General features: G+C 48.2%; 1 protein-coding gene across 5 annotated transcripts in view; it reads left to right on the top strand.

The window, feature by feature from the left end:
- Nucleotides 1-993: 993 nt before the first annotated feature.
- The window catches only part of CLIP4 (CAP-Gly domain containing linker protein family member 4), a 168,181-nt gene continuing 157,284 nt past the window's right edge, over nucleotides 994-11,890 (top strand). For 2 of the 5 annotated variants that reach the window (XM_030196127.1, XM_030196123.1), the window contains exon 1: nucleotides 994-1,126. The gene's annotated coding sequence lies outside the window, so the exon portion shown is untranslated. Of the gene's footprint in view, nucleotides 1,131-1,510; nucleotides 1,611-2,212; nucleotides 2,259-11,890 lie in introns of those variants that run through there. The other 3 variants (XM_030196125.1, XM_030196124.1, XM_030196126.1) reach the window with 3 other exon arrangements.

The following is an 11,890-nucleotide window of genomic DNA, read 5'->3' as shown; positions in this document are numbered from 1 at the left end:
CCTCAAGGAAGTAGAGATAAAGAGTTTTCAGTTTTGGCACAGTATAAGTTATCACAAGATGAAAATATAAGAAAACCAATGAACTACATTAGGGACTTCTAGCCCATTTAGTTATGTTTAACCAAAAGAGATCTGCATGAAACAAAATATTTTTATTTTGATTTATAAAACCACTTGTCCCTGAAACAAGTTCAAAACAGAATAATCCATTTGGGTATCTAAAAGGTAAACTTCTACAAAACAGATGAAAATGCGATACCATTTGCCCCAATTAAAGGAGAGTAATTCTACTTCCATTTAATTTCAATATATTCCATCATCTTTATAACACCAGGCTTCCCAAAGCAGATTATAACAACAGTTAAGATGATCCCATCAGGAAACAGGATATCCTCACTGAAATCTGGCCTTCTGTATTGTATAGAACAGTGAAGAACATTAGCAAAAACTACAGAGTTTATAATTGCTGTTTCTACCAGCAACAATAATTTTTGAAGATGTTTTAGTGATATTCAGTTGTTATTTCTTTTATCCTCCACCTTTTAAGGCACTGCCTATCCAACTGAAACAGCTTTAGCTTAGCCTTGCTACAGATGGACCAACTAAGAACCGCAACGTGGATGCAGCAGCTCATAGGTTTTCTTGCTTTGTTTTGAGTGAACGGCAATGACGGCTAAACAGAGGAGTGGAAACAGAGATTAACCAAATTGGCTTCCTTGCTTACAGTGGACTAGATAGGCTCACTCCCACTCCAGTCTATTAAACCTCCTTGTTTATCCTCCTTCAAGATTCGCCACGGAAAGAGAACCGCAGCGCTGGGTTATGGCTGGTGATCGCTGCATACGGTAACCATCGGCGGCTGTTAAAACAAAGAAGTGCTCCAGTCTTAAGGCAGTACTTAGCACATCTGGAAGATCCCGGGGATCTGGCAACTCTGGCTTTTACACTATCCCACCGTTAGATGCGCGTGCGTCAGTTGGTTCGCGAGCTCGTGCTCCGACGCTTGCGCAGGCTTTCCTTTTGGCAGGTGCTTGCTTGCAGGTACTCTGGCTGCGCGAAGATAGTTGCCCTGTCATCCTCAAGTCGGACCCCTAAGCTTGCGCGCTCAGCGCGCTTTCTTCAAAGGGTAGGTAAGAAAGGTGGTGGAGGCGAGATTTTGCTGTCCATTGGATGTTGTTATTTTGGCTTCTCTAGAAAGCTAGACGGTGACAGCATTATTGGTACTATTGTATAATGTACGTGCTGGGGTTGACAGGGACCGCTCTAGCCATCTAAGGATGGGCTGCGTGCCTGGCTTTTTGCCATCATCGCTCCCTGACAATAGCATTTCGGGAACCGAACTGACTGCTGTGACTGTCACTGTGTGTGTTAGTGAGTGACGTCGTGTGTGTGGGCGCTCGTGCAGGGCTGTTTGTGGGCGGGCCTTTTTCCCGTGCTTTGCTTTGATTGGTTAGTTGGCTTTGTTTACTGTTTGAGGTTCTGTTCCGCTAGTCGGACTCGGCCTGGCTGCGGTGAGATGGGTGTAGATAGGAGATTTTGCCCGGTTTGTTAGCTGTGCGGCTGGGCTTCAAAACAGTTTGGGGCCCTGGGAAGGAGTGAAGGTTTGAAATGTATGTTATCAGTAATTGTAGACGAATTTCGGAAATATCATTTAATTTTGGAGTGGGGGAGTAGCCTAATGGTTAGGTCAGCGGGCTTTGATCCTGGCAACCTGGGTTCAATTCCCACTGCAGCTCCTTGTGACCTTGGGCAAGTAACTTAATCCTCCATTGCCCCAAGTACAAAAAAAACGAAAACAAACTTAGAGTGTGAGCCCCCTAGGGACAGAGATAGACCCTATTATATATAATGTGTACAGTGCTATGTACATCTAGTAGTCATAGGAGCCACCTTTTTTAAATTATTGGGGGTGCTAACCTAAGTGGAGATAACCCCTCCCTGGACACATACAAGGAATTTATTCAATATTGGGGGTGCTCAAGCACCCACAGAGTTGGCTCCTATGCTAGTAGTGCTATAGAAATGATTAGTAGTAGTAGTAGTAATTTTTATCAAGATTGTTTAAATAGGCAAGCTGGAGCCACGACACGCGCCAACTGTGCAGAATATATTAACTAGTGCATCTATTTTTACCAGACTTTCTCTTGCATTCTGTATAGTTAAAGAACATGTTCCCTATCCCCCTCTGTCTCCTACATTAGACTCTCCGTGGAGAAGTGCTACTGCGGTGTGATCTGTTGGATAATAATTAGTTGAATGTAAGACAGCCCAATGTTATTTTATAGGGTACTGTATTATACCGTTGTTTAGCTTATAACAATGCATCTTATGAAACCAAAAAAAGCTATTTTATTGAATATCATTTTATGTGGGGTGGGGTGGGGGCATGCAGGACAAGTCCTTTATGAACAAGGTTTAATATACGTGTGTTGTTCCTTACATACAGGGGTCCTTTTACTAAGGTGCACTAACAGATCTAGCATGCGCTAAATGATAAGACACCTGTAGGCAGTGGTGTGCTGGAGCCGGCTCGCACTGGCTTGCAAGAGCCAGTTGTTGAATTTTTCAACATTTTACGAGCTGTATACACGACCACGATCTGTTTGCCTGTCCTCCCCTTAGCTGCAGGGTCCCAGCACATACCTGAACTGATGCCACCCTGGTGGTCTAGTGGATTCTTTGGGACAGGAAAGATCCCCAGTCTTTCCTGCCCACTGCCGGTGCTGACCCTCTTGTTGCCGCTTCACTCTTTAAAAATGGCTACCGAGACTTCTGCTGAAGTCTTGTTAGTCTCGGCACCCATTTTAAAGAAGATGTGGAAGCAAGAGGGTCAGCGCCACTAGACCACCAGGGTGGCTTTAGTTCAGGTATGTGCAGGGACCCTTCAGCTCAGGGGAGCGGGGAGGAGGTCTGGAATAGGTAGGTTGGTGGGGAGGATACTGTAAAATGTGCAGAGATTGTTTTTTCCTCCTGGTAAAGGGCCACTAAACAGACATCATGTTTTGAGAATCAGGTGCTCAGCATTCAGAGTTTCTATCTATCTATTTATTTACTTATTTATGGAATTTTATCCCACATTAAACATGAATTAGATTGGAACCTGGGAGCATTTAAAATCTTTTTTTTTTCCTGTGCCTAAAAAAAAAAAAAAAGATGGCACATGGGAACTTCCCCCTGCCTTTTTTTTATTACTTCTATTTCACAGAGAAGGTATTGATTAATGAGGGAAGGGTTTCCTTTGTGCAGAACTGCCCAGAGTCAGTCAGATGTGCCAACATTGTCCAGTTCAGCACACTATTAGCAGCCAAGTTCATTCAACGTTAATTATGTTCAGTGGAAAAGACATCTGTTGGCTCAGGGTGTTTGCTATGTGAATATTTAATCACTGTTTCTTTATCAAAATTTGTACTTCAGCATGATAACCTTCTCCTTTAGTTTCTTTGATCAAAGCTGTTTACTGAGACAGGAATGAGTTCTCAAACGGAAGGTCTGGGCCCTAAAGATTTTTTTGAATGGGTCCCAGGATGAGAAGTCTCAGGGGAGAAATTCCAAAGTGCAAGCTGAGCAGCAGTTTGTGAAAGCTTTTATTCATGCACCATAAGGTGATGAACATGGCATTTGATTTGGGCTATAAAGATTTGTTGTTTAATGGGAGCTCTTACATGAGGTGGGAAGGAGAGAGAGAGTAATGCATGCCCCCCCCCCAAAAAAAAAATTACAAGGCAGGGAAAGAGCCTATTAAAAATTTACCAGCACACCACTGTCCTTAGGAATATAATGGGCATCTTATCATTTACCACATACTAATCATTAGCACACCTTAATAAGGACCCCATAGTTGGTTAGTGTGGCTGGTGTGTTAGTCCACTAGAAAGTATAGAAATAAAAGTTTATAAAAATAAAACAAAAATGTAAAGATGGTATATTTTTTTATTGGACTAACAATACCATTTTTTGACTAGCTTTCAGGACTTAAAACCCCCTTTCTCAGGTCAGGACAGAATAAACAAAAGTTGACAATACTAGATTATTCTTGCACAGTATATGTTTGTAAAAGCAGATGCAGTGACAAGAAGGCATTCTGTAATTTTGTAAACCGATTTGTTCTACTAGTTAGTAAAAGCGGTATATCAAATATCTTCAATAAAGATAAACATATATGAATCATAAAAACATTCCGGTGGTAGTCTGAAGGGGGAAAAGTGGGGTAGAGGGATACAGAAGAGCAGTAGAAGGTAATGAAGCAGTATAATTTTGTGATTTATAATGTGATAGGAAACCCAGGTTTCCATATCATCAAGCTGATCAATCCATAGACTGGTGGGTTGTGTCCATCTACCAGCAGGTGGAGATAGAGAGCAAACTTTTGCCTCCCTATATGTGGTCATGTGCTGCCGGAAACTCCCCAGTATGTTCTCTATCTCAGCAGGTGGTGGTCACACACAGCAGCAGCTCTGGCTAGGCCTCCAAGCCTAATTTTTAGGTTTTGTTGAGTGCCTGGGGTTGAGGGCTCTTTTGAGCAAGTGCAAACCTGGTGGTGCCAGGTCCCTCCTTTTCTCCCCCCTCCCGCTGGCTCCGTTTAAAAAAAAAAAAAAAAAAAAATATATATTTTTAAACGTCTTTAAAGGCGTTTAATTCGACGTTTCTTTAAACGTTCATTGCAGCTACTCACTGGGACACCAGTTCATTACAGCTCGGAGCGGCAAGCAGGTAATTTTACCTTTTTATAGCGGGCAGGGGGTTCCCCGATTCTTCTCCTCGTGGCAATGGCGTCGGAGGGCGAGGGCGCAAAGGGTCGCTCCCCGGATCGCTGGAGCGCTTCTAGAGGGGATGCGGGGGTTTTACAACCTGATTCGCCCTTGATGGGTGATAGTTTAGTGACCGATGAATGTCCCGGTCGTTCCTCCGGCGTGGCGGTTTTTTCCCGCCATAAACGCCCATCCCCCGCTCCTCGCCTCCGCCATCTTGGCCGGCCACGCGGCTCGGACGGCTTCTTCGGGGCCGCCCTTGAGGTTGGAGACATTAATGCCATGAACGCCCTTAATTTGGGCGACGGCACAAAAGCGGCTAAAGTTAAGCGCCGTTCTTCCCGCGCGGCTCCTTCACGGAGTTTCGCGCCGGACGCCATTTTGGATGCGCAGCATGTCTCTCCCCCGCTATTGCGAGCGCCGGTTGAGAGTGCGTCTAGGGCTGTTGCCCAGGCTGCGGAAGTGCACAGTCTGGGGGGTTTCTCCCCCGAGTTTGTTTTGCTGCTGCATCAGGCTTTCCTCATGCAAAACGCTGCCCCTGCTCCCTCTTCTGATAAAGAGGTTGAGGTTCCCAGAGGTAAACGCCCTCGGGTTGATTTCCAGGCCTTGGAGGACTTTTGTCTCCTCCGATGTAGATGAGGGCAGCGTGTCTGAGGTCTCCCAACGATCCTTTGCGGATTCCTTGGAGGAGATAGATCCCCGCTCGGATGGAGCGGATGACCCCTCTGCAGCGCGGCTTTTTAGCCCAGAGGATTTGCCCAACCTGTTGTTACAGGCCATGGACACTTTGAACATTTCCTCTCCGGAGGACGTCTCTCCCTCAGCCCCTGTTGGCTCTGCCATTATGCTGGGGACGAAGCGCCCGCCTAGAACCTTCCACGTGCATGATGCCATGCACACCTTAATTGCGGCTCAATGGGATGTCCCGGAAACGAGCCTTAAAGTGGCTAGGGCTATGTCCCGCCTCTATCCTTTGGCTGTGAGTGAACGTGAGGCCTATCTGTGGCCTACCGTGGATTCTTTAATCACTGCGGTGACTAAGAAAACGGCGTTGCCGGTGGAAGGTGGCACGGCCCTAAAGGACGCCTAAGACAGAAGATTGGAGGCGGCCTTAAGGTCGTCCTTTGAGGCAGCTGCTTTAAGTTTGCAGGCCTCAGTTTGCGGCTCCTATGTGGCCAGGGCGTGCCGGACTATGGTGCAGCGGGCTTCCCCCTCGGATCATTCCTTGAGGGCTGATTGGCCGGCCCTGGAATCGGGCTTAGCCTATTTGGCAGACTTGCTGTATGATGTCTGGAGAGCCTCAGCTAAAGGCATGGCTCAGACAGTCTCTGCGCGGCGGTGGCTTTGGCTGAAACATTGGTCTGCTGACCACGCCTCTAAATCCCGCCTGGCTAGATTGCCTTTTAAAGGCAAGCTGCTCTTTGGGGTCGAGCTGGACAAAATCGTGACCGATCTCGGCACGTCTAAGGGCAAGAAATTACCAGAGGTCAGGGCTCAGGTTAGTACTCGTCCCGATACCTCCAGAGGACGGTTGCAGGAAGCCCATCGGTACCGCCCGGGCAAGTCGGGTTCCTCTGCCCCCTCTTCCTTCAAGAGGAATTTCTCCCCCAAGCAGCATTCCTTTCGCAGAGACCGCCGTCCCGGAGGTGCTCCCTCCGGTCCTCCCCCAGGGTCTCGTACCCAATGACGGGGCCTTGGTCCACGCCCCAGTGCAGATTGGAGGACGGCTGTCCTCGTTTCTGGGCGAGTGGACCACTATAACTTCAGACGCGTGGGTGCTGGAAGTCATCAGAGACGGCTACAAGCTAGAGTTCTGCCAACCCTTAAGAGACGGGTTTGTACTCTCTCCCTGCAAGTCTCCGGTCAAGCTGTGGTAGTGCAGCAGACCTTGGACAACCTGATCCGCTTGGGTGCGGTCGTTCCGGTGCCAAAAAATCAGATTGGCAAGGGACGTTACTCCATTTACTTTGTGGTTCCAAAGAAAGGAGGTTCTGTCCGGCCTATCCTCGACCTCAAAGGGGTCAATCGGGCCTGGAAAGTGAGGCACTTTCGCATGGAGACTCTCCGCTCTGTTATAGCGGCAGTGAAGGCAGGAGAGTTCTTGGCTTCCTTGGACATCAAGGAAGCGTACCTGCATATTCCCATCTGGCCTCCTCTCCAACGCTTTCTGCGTTTTACAGTCCTGAGACGACACTTCCAGTTCAGAGCCCTCCCTTTCGGGTTGGCTACTGCTCCGCGGACCTTTTCCAAAGTAATGGGGGTCATAGCGGCCTTCCTGCTAAAGGAAGGAGTACAAGTCCATCCTTATCTGGACGACTGGTTGATCCGAGCCCCCTCTTATGCAGAGTGCGGCAAAGCTATGGACCGGGTAGTTGCTCTTTTGAGCTCCCTGGGATGGATCATCAACTGGAAGAAGAGCCAGCTGCGCCCGACTCAGTCCCTGGTGTATCTGGGAGTTCGATTCGACACCCAAGTGGGCAGAGTGTTCCTGCCAGACAATCGGATTGTCAAGCTTCAGGCTCAGGTGGACTAGTTCCTAGTAGCCTCTCCTATTCGGGCTTGGGACTACGTGCAGCTGTTGGGCTCTATGACGGCCACGATGGAAGTAGTGCCCTGGGCCAGGGCTCATATGAGACCACTACAGCTATCTCTGCTGCTGCGCTGGACTCCGATGTCGGAGGATTATGCTGTGCGCCTTCCCGTGGACCCAGCAGTGCGCAAGGCGCTGAGCTGGTGGACGCAGACAGACAAGTTGTCTGCAGGATTGCCTCTGGTGACCCCGGAGTGGATTGTCGTCACGACAGACGCCTCTTTAATGGGCTGGGGAGCTCACTGCTTGGGAAGGACAGCGCAGGGGCTCTAGTCTCCTGCAGAGGCAAGTGGTCTATCAACCTCCTGGAACTCAGAGCCATTCGGTTGGTGTTATTGGAGTTCATCCCGGTACTGGTGTTGAAGCCTGTACGGGTCCTGTCGGACAATGCCACGGCTGTGGCCTATATCAACCGCCAGGGAGGTACCAAGAGCGCCCCTCTAGCCAAGGAGGCTATGAGTCTTTGCCAGTGGGCGGAAGCGAACCTGGAGCAGCTTTCAGCGGCCCACATTGCCGGAGTCATGAATGTCAAGGCGGACTTTCTCAGTCGCCATACCTTGGAGCCCGGAGAGTGGCAACTATCTGCTCAGGCGTTCTTGGACATCACGAAGCGCTGGGGCCAGCCGAGCCTAGATCTGATGGCGTCATCAGCCAATGGCCAAGTGCCGCGCTTTTTCAGCAGAGGACGGGACCCTCGATCCCTGGGAGTAGATGCTCTTCTCCAACAGTGGCCGACACAAGAGCTCCTCTATGTGTTCCCGCCCTGGCCCATGTTGGGCAGGGTGCTAGACCGGGTGGCAAAGCATCCCGGCAGGGTAATCCTGGTGGGTCCGGATTGGCCCAGACGTCCCTGGTATGCGGACTTGTTCAGGCTCTCAGTCGACGATCCTCTGCGGCTGTCAGTGGAGCAGGGCCTGTTACATCAGGGTCCCGTGGTGATGGAGGATCCCTCTCCCTTTGGTCTTACGGCCTGGCTATTGAGCGGCAGCGTCTGAGGAAGAAGGGCTTCTCAGACAAGGTCATCGCCACTATGCTGAGAGCGAGGAAGCGCTCTACTTCTACTGCTTACGCCAGGGTTTGGCGTATCTTTGCAGCATGGTGTGAAGCAGGCTCACTTTCTCCCTTCACTGCTCCAATTTCTTCAGTGTTGGCGTTCCTGCAAGAAGGTCTGGCCTGTCGCTCAGTTCCCTTAAAGTCCAGGTAGCGGCTCTGGCTTGCTTCAGGGACCGCCTGAAGGGTGTTTCCCTGGCTTCGCAGCCAGATGTGGTGCGCTTTCTCAAGGGAGTTAATCACCTGCGCCCTCCTCTGCACTCAGTGGTGCCTGCGTGGAATCTCAACCTGGTGCTAAGAGCATTGCAGAAGCCGCCTTTTGAACCCTTGTCGAGGGCATCTCTGAAAGACCTGACGTTGAAAGCAGTCTTTTTGGTGGCTATCACTTCAGCCAGAAGAGTTTCCGAGCTCCAGGCGCTCTCATGTCGAGAGCCTTTTCTGCAGTTCACTGAGGCAGGAGTGTCTATTCGCACAGTGCCTTCCTTCCTGCCCAAGATTGGTTCTCGCTTCCATGTGAATCAGCAGCTCTGTCTCCCTTCCTTTCGTAGGGAGGACTACCCAGAGGAGTACTCCGCTCTTGAATATCTGGATGTGAGACGAGTCATCATCAGATACTTGGAAGTGACCAATGATTTCCGGAAATCGGATCATCTGTTTGTCCTGTTTGCAGGTCCTCGTAAGGGTCTGCAGGCTGCTAAGCCTACAGTGGCAAGATGGGTCAAGGAAGCCATTGCAGCGGCTTATGTGGCCGCGGGGAAGGTGCCGCCTATCCAGCTGAAGGCTCACTCCACGAGAGCTCAGGCGGCCTCGATGGCAGAGGCCGGATCCGTCTCCTTGGAAGAGATATGCAAGGCGGCAGCGTGGGCTTCGGCTCATACATTCTCCAAGCATTACCGTTTGACTGTGGCTGCACGGGCGGAGGCCCGGTTTGGAGCTTCAGTGTTGAGGTCAGGGATTTCTATGTCCCGCCCTGGGTGAGTACTGCTTCGGTACATCCCACCAGTCTATGGATTGATCAGCTTGATGATATGGAAGGTAAAATTATGTATAATCATACCTGATAATTTTCTTTCCATTAATCATAGCTGATCAATCCATAGCCCCTCCCAGATATCTGTACTGTTTATATTCTGGTTGGATTTTAGGTTCAAGTTTAGCCTTCAGTTACTTCAGGAGGACTTCGTGTTCAAGTTCTTCTTTCACTTGGATTCTTCAAGAGTTGAGACGAGTTTGTGTTACAGTGAGCTGCTGCATTCCTCTCCCCTCCGTTTTACGGGGCTGGATTGAGACATAAATTCTGCCGGCACTCCCTCCCGCTTCGTGCGGCTGTAGGGCAACTTTGTACCCCTCCCGCTTCGGCGGTGTTAGGGTCAGTCAGCTCCTCCCGCGGTTGCGGTTGCAGGATAAGCCAGATCCCCCCGCATCGGCGGGTGTGGTGTCCCTCCCCCGCTCCGCGGGGATGAGCTGGACGGATTCCCCTCCCCCACTTGTGTGGGGATGAGCTGGGTTAATTCCCCTCCCCCGTTTCGGCGGTGGTGAGCTGGGCAGAGTGTCCCTTCGTGGGTGTAATTCTCTAAGTGCTGAGTCCTGCGGATGGAGCTTTGATATCGACATACTGAGGAGTTTCCGGCAGCACATGACCACATATAGGGAGGCAAAAGTTTGCTCTCTATCTCCACCTGCTGGTAGATGGACACAACCCACCAGTCTATGGATTGATCAGCTATGATTAATGGAAAGAAAATTATCAGGTATGATTATACATAATTTTACCATTTAAGTCTTTTCTTATTAGTTTCAAAGAATCTGATCATTTTAACTCAAAAGTCTTTTGTTCGTGGATTCTTTTAAAGTTCCCATATAGTATTCTGATGATAAAGGCCATTGATAGTGCTATGATCCCAGAAGTGGCCTGAAAGGTACAGAAATATTCTCCATTTTTTTTGGTATCTAACTATAATTTTGGTACTAGGGGATTCTTTTCTGTCTTGGCACTTGGCACTGACATTTCTGTTATTGCTGCTGTTCTCCTGTTTTTCTCCTTAACCACTTTGATTTTCTTGTATCGTTCTTTTTAGTTGGGATGGGAATGTCCTAGATGATCATAACCTCTTCATTTCCCTCAGTTCTCTTAGGCTCATTATCCCAGTGCTTTTCCAGTACAGAGAAGTAATAATGTTTTCTAGGGTTCCAATGCATGAGATGTGCCACAGATTGTTGTGGCTTTCAAAACTGTGCTGCCAGCTATAGTGTCACTATTTCTAGGGTAGTAATATCTTCAAATGAATTAATTTTGCATACACAAAAGAAAAGCAGCAGGAGAGTCAAGTTGACTCAACCAAACTTTTATTGAAAATAGGTATAAAAATGTGGTTTACAAGTAGATATATGGCCAGACTTATTTAACATTATTGTCCATTCAGCCTGACATGTTTTGGTGAGAAATTGCCTACATCAGGGGCAAGTAAAGCTTTGTTACTAAGTCAGACACCATATATGTACATCCACTTAAGTACAAACAAAAACATAAATGATACAACAAAATGGTAAACTGAAATCTAATGAAAATATGGAGTTACATTAAATAGGACTCTTCTAAAAATTCTTATATGGAAACCAAGGTTCATCTAAAGACCAAGACACTTGGATTATATTCCTAGGATCGACTAGTGCTGATCTCAGTCAATGTCTGGCTAAAATAATAATCTTTTAAAGACCAAGTAGTACCGATCTGAAGGGGCCATCAAATATAAGCAGGGACTAAAAGAAAAGCATGTGTGAGCTACTTAGCAAAAAGATACCAAAAATGGAGTATGTGACTTATTTATACTACAAGATAGAGGGATACCAACTTTATAATCCTGCCAGATTTCAGCCTTAGATATGAACTAATGTCTTTTAAACAATAAGAAACGTTGAGAGGTTTCGGGGGATGGAGCTTGATCAAGATGGCTGCCTGTTGAGGAGCTCTGCAAGATGCCACAGATCGCAATATCTTTTTCCTGATAGTTAAAATAAAATTTAAGATCTGCGTTTATCCTGTGGAACATGGTTCTGTTGCATCTTTAACTGATCCAGTGGATGCCTTTGTAGAGCGAGGTTCGACTCAAACTCTGGAGCAAAGGTCTTTGGCTGGAGGAGGCAATGCAGCTGAGGTTTGCTGTACCTCTCTTGAAGCAGTCAGTTATTCTGTGGAACCCGGTTCTGTTACATCTTTACCTGGTCCAGTGGATGCTTTTGTAGTGCAAAGTTTGATGCATATTTCAAAGAAAAGGTCTTTGGCTGGAGGAGGCAATGTGGCAGAGGTTTTCTTTACCTCCCTTGAAGCAGTCGGTCTGTCTCCGGAAGCGTGAAGCCCACCGGCACAGCCGCTTCCACTGAATGTGGTTGATTGATGCTTAGAAGAGCGGCAGAGGAACCCTGTAGCAGAGGTGCATGGCAGAACAAGAAACTGCAGCCTGGTGAAGCATAGCAGAAGAAGAGCCTGCAGCTCCGGTGAAGC

The sequence above is a fragment of the Microcaecilia unicolor genome, chromosome 3, assembly GCF_901765095.1.
Source record: "Microcaecilia unicolor chromosome 3, aMicUni1.1, whole genome shotgun sequence".
NCBI lineage: Eukaryota > Metazoa > Chordata > Amphibia > Gymnophiona > Siphonopidae > Microcaecilia > Microcaecilia unicolor.
Note: the sequence above shows the minus strand (reverse complement) of the source record. Positions and strands in the feature narration are given on the sequence as shown.